Source organism: Littorina saxatilis, linkage group LG9, assembly GCF_037325665.1.
Source record: "Littorina saxatilis isolate snail1 linkage group LG9, US_GU_Lsax_2.0, whole genome shotgun sequence".
NCBI lineage: Eukaryota > Metazoa > Mollusca > Gastropoda > Littorinimorpha > Littorinidae > Littorina > Littorina saxatilis.
The window spans coordinates 60,710,250-60,720,590 of record NC_090253.1 but is presented as its reverse complement, the minus strand read 5'-3'; the positions used below and the strand labels follow the sequence as shown (position 1 = coordinate 60,720,590).

Below are 10,341 nucleotides of genomic sequence, written 5' to 3'. Positions count from 1 at the left end.
TGTGTGTGTGTGTGTGTGTGTGTGTGTATCTGTGTGTGTGTGTGTGTGTGTGTGTGTGTGTGTGTGTGTGGCATCTAGACAGACACACAGTGGTACAGTTTGTGACATGCACACGCTGATACAAAAACACACGTCAAGCAGACAGACTAGTAGACAGGTACACACACACACACACACACACCACACCACACACACACACACACACACACACACACACACACACACACACACATTATTTATTTATTTATTTATTTACGAGAATTTATATCGCGCACATATCTCAGTTAAATCAGTCACGTTCCATTTTAAGAACACTGAAAACCTCACATATCTATTACTTGGGTTACCAAAATCAAGTTTTATTTTAAGAATTCTGAAACTTCAGAAGTTTTTTTATTTCACAAATCCACACGTTCAACAGTCATCTAAAACGAGTTGAATATTACGAACGTGGAAACATTAACAGCTATTGTGTTTTCAGCGTAGCAATAGGGTCTGATATTTAGACGAGACAAGTATAATGCCGACGAATCGAAGACGAGTCGCATTATACTTGTTCGAGTCTAAATATCGGACCCTATTGCTACGCTGAAAATACAATAGCGATTATATAGCTGTTCTGACCTTGATTTGTTGTTCCAAACTTACAAAATGACAGTTTTTGCGTCGATGCGTTGATCTCAGGTTTTGATAGCAGACGCCGTTTCTTATGCGCATTAGTTTTGCGCAGGCGCCACACTTACTTTGGAAAAAAAGTCGATTTGACAACTCAGCTGTTAAACAGCTTTTTATTAGTTCATTCGTATACAGCAAAAGGAAGTTTGAGTTTTTTAAATTTTGAACAAGACTACTTATGAAGAAGACCAAAGCACAACATCAACGGAAAACTAGAAACAACTGAAGAACTAGGATGCAACAAGGGGAGGAGAAGAGAACAGCTAATCTGTACAACGCGAGCAGACGGCAGCGAAGTTTTCAGTTTGGGTGAATGGCATTTATACTTGTCTCGTCATGAAGCGAATTTTTCAACCTCAGTTATAAACGACTACATGAATGTTAGTGCCATGGGTTGTACATCAATACTTCAGAGGGGAAGTGGGGTATTTAGTGTGGAGTTACGAGATAAGAAAAGCCGAATGCGAAAGTTTGTGTCAGTCGGCAACTGAGCTCACACAGGCACACAAAAACGGCTGTTCCGTTTTACTCCCCTGTTTGTACTACATCTTTCGACTTTGGGCATTTTGTGGTGTTTAGGGACAGAAAATAGTTGGTTTAGTCTTGTTTCATCGGGAAGTTAGCAGAAAAGGGTGTGCTATCGACATTTGTAAAGCTGAAAAACATTCCCGAGAAGAATTTCAAGTTGTTAGTGTATGCTGTTGTCGATTGAAACATCGTGTGGTACAGATGGGTAAACCGGAACCATGCGTCTTTGTTATTGCCAATATGCTTTTGGATATTGGCAAAGATGGCCGACTTCCGTAGCATTATGCTTTGATGATCGGAAAAGGGATGTGTGAGACCATCCAATCACAGCCCCCGAATTCCCCCACGTGTCCATCAGAATAGCTATATACAGAAATATGAAGTTGTAGAGACATGAAGCTAGTGATACATTAATTATAACTAGATAACACATTCGAAGTGTCGAAATCCTCCAAAACACTAAGCCAGTTTCACAAATCACCACCAGATTGGACGCAACTTTAACGGTTCCTGTACCTCGACAATGAAATAAATGAAATAAATCACACCAAACCAGCTTTGACGGCTACTATATCTCGACAATGAAATAAATAAAATAAATCACACCAAGCCATGACAGGCCCCCGTCAAAACTGTTGATCGTGTGTCTCTCTGAAAACAATAACCTCGCCGACAGCAAAGTCACATTTTGATGTACTATCATCATTTTGTTTTTAAATTTCAAGCTGAAAAGGACAAACACACAGCGCCACAGCAGTGACGCTACTGATCGTGATTGTCAACAGGAGGGAGATATAATGATGATATCGGACGCAATAAGAGTGATATTTTACATAGACAAGGGCAGAATTTTGAATAAAAAGCGAAACAACTGGTTCCAAGCAGGAGTCAGTGCTACCTACCTTTGAGCGGAACTAGAAATTGTCATGATGAAAAACGCTGCTGTTGTGATCTTCTTGTTCGTGGGAATGCTCGGTAAGCTTCAATAACCGCGTGTGTGTGCGTGTGTGTGTGTGTGTGTGTGTGTGCGTGAGTTCTAGCGCGCGTGGGTGCTAGCGTGCGGGCGTGCGAGAGTGTGTGTATTTGTAATTCGGTTAGCATTCTGATTTGTTGTTGTGTTTGAATGTATCATGTATTGAATGTACTCGAGTCAAGCAACATTCATTCGTGGTTGTAATGAAATCCTATGTCATATGTCTGAGCTAAGCAACCTTTCATTATTTGGTATTTGGAAAACTTAGTGTCCTTGGGGAATTTTCTCAAGGACATTTGGGCTGCTATCCCTGAAGAATGGGTGATGCGACAGAAACGTGCTTCCCAATAGAAGCTTTTGGGAAATAACTCTGCAAGCGTTGTGGAAGAGTTGCGCCCCGTTTACCGGCAAATTACACTTGCGCAGAGTCAGCGGCGCTGCATGCTGCGATAGGGATTACGACGAGTACTCAGTTGGCCTGTTTTCTTTCACGCAGCCTGTAGCGGGCTGTGAAAATTTTGTTTTACCTCATTAACCTGCAGTGCGTCGTCTGTGCCGCTGACTCTGCGCAGGTGTAATTTGCCCTTTACCTCGTACAAACTGGAAACACGTAGTCGACCAGTTAAAACCACGATCGCAGAGAATAATTGACTCCAATGTGTATCAACAAACATGGATGGTAGGTCATTAGAACGTTTATCATTGACAAACAAGGATGGTAGGTCATTAGAACGTTTATCATTGACAAACAAGGATGGTAGGTCATTAGAACGTTTATCATTGACAAAAAAACACACGTTACATTTACCAGCACGTCGACCCAAAGGTCTTTGACGTAGACAGACAGACAAACACTTTAAAAAAAATAGGTGTGGTTACGGTAACCCGACCTACCCTATTTTTTGGGGCCGACCCTATAACTTTTTATTACATTTGTCAAAAAAATACAAAAACAAAAAAAGTAAACGAGTGCAGAAAACGCAATGAAAGCGAAAGCGCCCGAGTCGCACACTTATTTCCCTGTCAAGTAGGTTTAATTTGTACACATTAGAAAAAAAAGTTTAAAAAAAAAAAGCGATTGCCTACCTTCCTACCCTATTTTTTTGGGCTATGTTACCGTAACCACACCTATTATTTTTTTTTGGCCTTATGGATCAGATAACGAAATTATCTCAAGATAGTGTGTGTGTTACGCACTGTTCAATCGACCTGATGCCTTTTTCTTTCGACAACCTGCACATCTCGGAGCCACGATTCCCTTGATGACCGGCAGTGATCGCTAAAGCACGCGTGTCAGTTTCCCACCCTGCCGTGACCTCGACCTCAAGCGAAACTCGCGTGACCTCAGGCAAAACACGTTTCCGGCTAACACTCGGGGAAAGCGATCCGGCATTGCCGCAACAAATCGTAAACTCCGATGTGTGTATTTTCGAAAGAAATGGGGTCATATCAAGCGGACACTGCATAACATTCACATCGGAGTCAGTTATTCGCTGAGATCGTGGTTTTCACTGGTCGAATACGTGTTTATTGTTTGTACGAGGTAAGCCAGGCGCAACTCTTCCACAACGCTTGTAAATCCTGACAGAGTTATTTCCGGATAACGTCTAATCAATGCAGTTTATTCCCCGCCTCTTGTTTGACTATGGTTGAAAAGAGAACCTGTGACCCGCTCTGTTAACATTTAGACAGAAGATAGTGTTGGAATTGAAACTGAAAATATTTGCTTATTTATTTATTATTTTTAATTGGTTTAGAAGACACCACTACACGCCTTGATCTTCTTGTTGTTTTTATACTTATAAATGTAAAATTCATGAACATTAAACAGAAATAAATATTGCTTAAACCAAAATGAAAAAAACGTATTGCAAAAGGAGAAAGGTTTAAGGCAAAGCCTAATCTCGTAACGTGTCCTTTACATACACTCCCCCAATTTAAACCCTCGAGACTGTCTTTTACTTCTAGGGTCATGTGAAAGACATAGTATTAAACAAGTCGCGTAAGGCGAAATTACTACATTTAGTCAAGCTGTGGAACTCACAGAATGAAACTGAACGTAGTCCGCCGCTAGTGCAAAAGGCAGTGAAAGTGACGAGCCTGTTTGGCGCGGTAACGGTTGCGCTGTGCTTCATAGCACGCTTTACTGTACCTCTCTTCGTTTTAACTTTCTGAGCGTGTTTGTAATCCAAACATATCATATCTATATGTTTTTGGAATCGGGAACCGACAAGGAATAAGATGAAAGTGTTTTTAAATTGATTTCGACAATTTAATTTTGATCATAATTTTTAAATTTTTAATTTTTAGAGCTTGTTTTTAATCCAAATATAACATATTTATATGTTTTTGGAATCAGAAAATGATGAAAAATAAGATGAACGTAAATTTGGATGGTTTCAAAAACAAACTAATTTTTTTACAATGTTCAGATTTTTAATGACCAAAGTTGTTAATCAATTTTTAAGCCACCAAGCTGAAATGCAATACCGAAGTCCGGTCTTCGTCGAAGATTGCTTGGCCAAAATTTCAATCAATTTGATTGAAAAATGAGGGTGTGACAGTGCCGCCTCAACTTTTACAAAAAGCCGGATATGACGTCATCAAAGACATTTATCGAAAAAAAGAAAAAAACATCCGGGGATATCATTCCCAGGAACTCTCATGTAAAATTTCATAAAGATCGGTCCAGTAGTTTAGTCTGAATCGCTCTACACACACACACGCACACACATACACCACGACCCTCGTCTCGATTCCCCCCTCTACGTTAAAACATTTAGTCAAAACTTGACTAAATGTAAAAACCACACAGACAATCCGTGACTGTAAGACAAGATTACAGATAAGATCAGTGCAGTCCCAATCGAGGAATACGTTGCTGTCATCGATACATTTTGAACGCGGCTTGCAAGTGTTATGGAATGTGAAGGAAGCCATGTCTCAATCAATTTCGGTTGAACGAATAACCGCATAGTTAATTCGCAATAACTTCCGTTTGTGAATGCTCATTCCACAGACCTTCCAATATATACGTCAAATGGTCCGACTTCTATGATCTCTCCCAAATGTGTTCTAAATGACCCCTCCAATATATACGTCAAATGGTCCGACTTCTATGATCTCTCCCAAATGTGTTCTAAATGACCCCTCCAAAATATACGTCAAATGGTCCGACTTCTATGATCTCTCCCAAATGTGTTCTAAATGACCCCTCCAAAATTGTCAACTTCACGAAAATGGGAAATGCCCTGATCCTGGCTATACTCCTAATTGATGCTTTCGGGTCAACAATGGTCAGTAGTAGATATACGGGTGTGCGTGTGTGCGTGTGTGTGTGTGTGTGTGTGTGTGTGTGTGTGTGTGCGTGCGTGCGTGCGTGAGTGCGTGCGTGCATGCGTGTGTGCGTGCATGCGTGCGTGCGTGCGTGCGTGTGTGTGTGTGTGTGTGTGCGTGCGTGCGTACGTGTGTGCGTGTGTGTGTGTGTGTGTGTGTGTGTGTGTGTGTGTGTGTGTGTGTTTTAACTCTAGCCTTTGGATAAGCCAAAAGTTAAATGTCAAGTGTGTTCAGTTTCATTCTTTTAGGACGAGAAACCAATGAACGCAATGTTTCGATATCGCTTTGAGTGACTTGTTTATTGTGAGGGCTAGCGGGTAAAGTGTAATATTTTTCTGCGCAGTGTACGGGTCAATGGGTGCGTGTCCATCGAGGAGAGCGTGTGGGTATAACTATGACCCTGTGTGTGGAAGTGACGGGCAGAACCATCCAAACGAATGTGCTTTGCTCAGCGCCAGGGACTGCAAGTAAGTCACTTACGTAGGGTATGGACAACAAGTAAGTCACTTACGTAGGGTATGGACTACAAGTAAGTCACTTACGTAGGGTATGGACTACAAGTAAGTCACTTACGTAGGGTATGGACTACAAGTAAGTCACTTACGTAGGGTATGTACTACAAGTAAGTCACTTACGTAGGGTATGGACTACAAGTAAGTCACTTACGTAGGGTATGAGCTGCAAGTACATTTGTAAGTCACTTACGTTGGGTGTGGACTGCAAGTAAGTTACTTACGTAGGGTATGGACTGCAAGTAAGTCACTTACGTAGGGTATGGACTACAAGTAAGTCACTTACGTAGGGTATGAGCTGCAAGTAAGTCACTTACGGAGGGTATCGACTACAAGTAAGTCACTTACGTAGGGTATGGACTACAAGTAAGTAATTTCAATAGGGTAAGAGCTGCAGTAAGTCAGTTCACAACGCTATTGGGTGTACAAAAGTTATTTCAATAGGGTAAGGGCTACAAGTAAATGATGTTAGTAGTGTATGGACTGCAAGTAAATAACTTCTATAGATCTGGGACTGCAAGTTAGTCTTATCAACAGAGTAAGGACTGCAAATCAGTCAATTCAGCAGGATATGGACTGAAAGTAACTCATTTCAGTAGGGTAGGGACTGCAATTAAGTCGATTCGTCAGGATATGGACTGCTAATACGTAACGTCAAAACGGTAAAGACTGCAAGTAAATTATTTCAGTAGGATAAGGACTGCAAGTAAGTATATCCAGGGGAGTATGGCCTGTGAGTACGTCCCTTTAGAAGGTTAAGGACTGCAAGTAAGTCACTTCATTAGAGTGATGACTGCAAGTAAGTCACGTCAATGGCGTGACGACTGCAAGTAACTCACGTCAACGGCGTGACGACTGCAAGTAAGTCCCCTCAATGGCGTGACGACTGCAAGTAAGTCACTTCATTAGAGTGATGACTGCAAGTAAGTCACGTCAATGGCGTGACGACTGCAAGTAAGTCACGTCAATGGCGTGACGACTGCAAGTAAGTCACGTCAATGGCGTGACGACTGCAAGTAAGTCACGTCAATGGCGTGACGACTGCAAGTAAGTCACGTCAATGGCGTGACGACTGCAAGTAAGTCACTTCAGTAGAGTGATGACTGCAAGTAAGTCACGTCAATGGCGTGACGACTGCAAGTAAGTCACTTCATTAGAGTGATGACTGCAAGTAAGTCGCGTCAATGGCGTGACAACTGCAAGTAACTCACTTCAGTAGGGTAGGGTCTGCAATTAAGTCGATTCATCAGGATATGGACTGCAAGTCAGTCCATTCTGTAGGGTATGGACTGCAAGTAGTTTGACCCCGTGACCTCGTTTGCATGATTAACACTCGTGAGAAGTTTCGATATCAATTCGGCGGTCTATCTGGTTTACATGTAGGATGCAACATGTTTTCATGCCCCCAAAAAAGCAGCAGGATGAAATAAACGGGATCTTGACGCCGACTTTTCGAAATGACATAGCATCTGAGTAGAATTAACCAAAGTGTTACAGCTGGAGAGTATTCTCTCGAGCCTTGGAGAACGTTGACATTGTCTGTTTATTCTGTTTCAGTCCCAGGCTGTACACGCTGTACAAAGATGACACTTGACATTGTCTGATTATTCTGTTTCAGTCCCAGGCTGTACATGCTGTACAAAGATGACACTTGACATTGTCTGTTTATTCTGTTTCAGTCCCAGGCTGTACATGCTGTACAAAGATGACACTTGACATTGTCTGTTTATTCTGTTTCAGTCCCAGGCTGTACATGCTGTACAAAGATGACACTTGACATTGTCTGTTTATTCTGTTTCAGTCCCAGGCTGTACACGCTGTACAAAGATCACACTTGACATTGTCTGTTTATTCTGTTTCAGTCCCAGGCTGTACACGCTGTACAAAGATGACACTTGACATTGTCTGTTTATTCTGTTTCAGTCCCAGGCTGTACACGCTGTACAAAGATCACACTTGACATTGTCTGTTTATTCTGTTTCAGTCCCAGGCTGTACACGCTGTACAAAGATGACACTTGACATTGTCTGTTTATTCTGTTTCAGTCCCAGGCTGTACACGCTGTACAAAGATCACACTTGACATTGTCTGTTTATTCTGTTTCAGTCCCAGGCTGTACACGCTGTACAAAGATGACACTTGACATTGTCTGTTTATTCTGTTTCAGTCCCAGGCTGTACACGCTGTACAAAGATGACACTTGACATTGTCTGTTTATTCTGTTTCAGTCCCAGGTTGTACATGCTGTACAAAGATGACACTTGACATTGTCTGTTTATTCTGTTTCAGTCCCAGGCTGTACACGCTGTACAAAGATGACACTTGACATTGTCTGTTTATTCTGTTTCAGTCCCAGGCTGTACACGCTGTACAAAGATGACACTTGACATTGTCTGTTTATTCTGTTTCAGTCCCAGGCTGTACATGCTGTACAAAGATGACACTTGACATTGTCTGTTTATTCTGTTTCAGTCCCAGGCTGTACATGCTGTACAAAGATGACACTTGACATTGTCTGTTTATTCTGTTTCAGTCCCAGGCTTTACACGCTGTACAAAGATGACACTTGACATTGTCTGTTTATTCTGTTTCAGTCCCAGGCTGTACATGCTGTACAAAGATGACACTTGACATTGTCTGATTATTCTGTTTCAGTCCCAGGCTGTACACGCTGTACAAAGATGACACTTGACATTGTCTGTTTATTCTGTTTCAGTCCCAGGCTGTACATGCTGTACAAAGATGACACTTGACATTGTCTGTTTATTCTGTTTCAGTCCCAGGCTGTACATGCTGTACAAAGATGACACTTGACATTGTCTGTTTATTCTGTTTCAGTCCCAGGCTGTACACGCTGTACAAAGATGACACTTGACATTGTCTGATTATTCTGTTTCAGTCCCAGGCTGTACATGCTGTACAGAGGCAACTGTCAAGGACGCGGACCAGTTGTTTCTTAACTGAGCAAATCGCTGTCCTGTGTGTTATCCACAACGTGCAGTGTACAATGGCTGGTCTAACAATAAATTAATTATATATTCAGCGAACTGCTGCTTATTTGTCACTGAATTACAGTTTACAATGGCTGGTCTAACAATAAATTAATTATATATTCAGCGAACTGCTGCTTATTTGTCACTGAATTACAGTTTACAATGGCTGGTCTAACAATACATTAATTATATATTCAGCGAACTGCTGCTTATTTGTCACTGAATTACAGTTTACAATGGCTGGTCTAACAATAAATTAATTATATATTCAGCGAACTGCTGCTTATTTGTCACTGAATTACAGTTTACAATGGCTGGTCTAACAATAAATTAATTATATATTCAGCGAACTGCTGCTTATTTGTCACTGAATTACAGTTTACAATGGCTGGTCTAACAATAAATTAATTATATATTCAGCGAACTGCTGCTTATTTGTCACTGAATTACAGTTTACAATGGCTGGTCTAACAATAAATTAATTATATATTCAGCGAACTGCTGCTTATTTGTCACTGAATTACAGTTTACAATGGCTGGTCTAACAATAAATTAATTATATATTCAGCGAACTGCTGCTTATTTGTCACTGAATTACAGTTTACAATGGCTGGTCTAACAATAAATTAATTATATATTCAGCGAACTGCTGCTTATTTGTCACTGAATTACAGTTTACAATGTACTATGTATATTCTTTTTGTATGCGCTAACCACCTTCATCTTTCATATGTACCTACCATTCTTTCGTCCCACCTCCACCCTCCCCCTCTTCCTCCTGCTAGCTTTTTCCTGTTCTTTTTGGTTTGCTTCAACTATGCTGTTGACCTAGATAGTTCCATAGATTATTAGTAATGTTTGTCCGACATCATATTTTTGTTAATTTGTAACTACGTAGGGCGCGTAATATAAGCGTTCGCTTGAGTTCGTGTCCCTACTGTTTATCGTTGTATTGTTGTACCATGTTTGATTTAATAAAACATTGTTTAAACCAATAAAGAAAACATATTGCACCAATGTTGTTCAAAAGTCTAGAATCGCAAAAACACCGAAACTAACAAACAAGGAAACAAACGAACAAATAGAAAACCGAAAGAAAAACACATAAACAACCAACATTAACAAAAGCAAAGAAAGAAAGAAAGAAAGAAAGGAAGAAAGAAAGAAAGAAAGAAAGAAAGAAAGAAAGAAAAGGAAAGGCAAAGCGAAAAAGAAAACGAACTAAACAACTGATCCACGTCTTACTGTTTGAAAGGCAACAGGTATATGATCTACAAGTTAGTATCCCCCTTCATTGGCTCTGTCTACACCCGTTTTAACAGGT

General features: G+C 40.8%; 2 long non-coding RNA genes across 2 annotated transcripts; one reads left to right on the top strand and one right to left on the bottom strand.

Moving 5' to 3' along the window:
- Positions 1–226: 226 nt before the first annotated feature.
- On the bottom strand, positions 227–5,654 carry LOC138976689 (uncharacterized). Its single transcript, XR_011459117.1, has 2 exons — positions 3,323–5,654; positions 227–3,030 (listed from the first exon to the last, which is right to left on the bottom strand). It is a non-coding gene; the product is annotated as an uncharacterized lncRNA (long non-coding RNA).
- LOC138976688 (uncharacterized) lies at positions 2,042–10,024 on the top strand. Its single transcript, XR_011459116.1, has 3 exons — positions 2,042–2,178; positions 5,856–5,979; positions 8,924–10,024. It is a non-coding gene; the product is annotated as an uncharacterized lncRNA (long non-coding RNA).
- Positions 10,025–10,341: the final 317 nt, after the last annotated feature.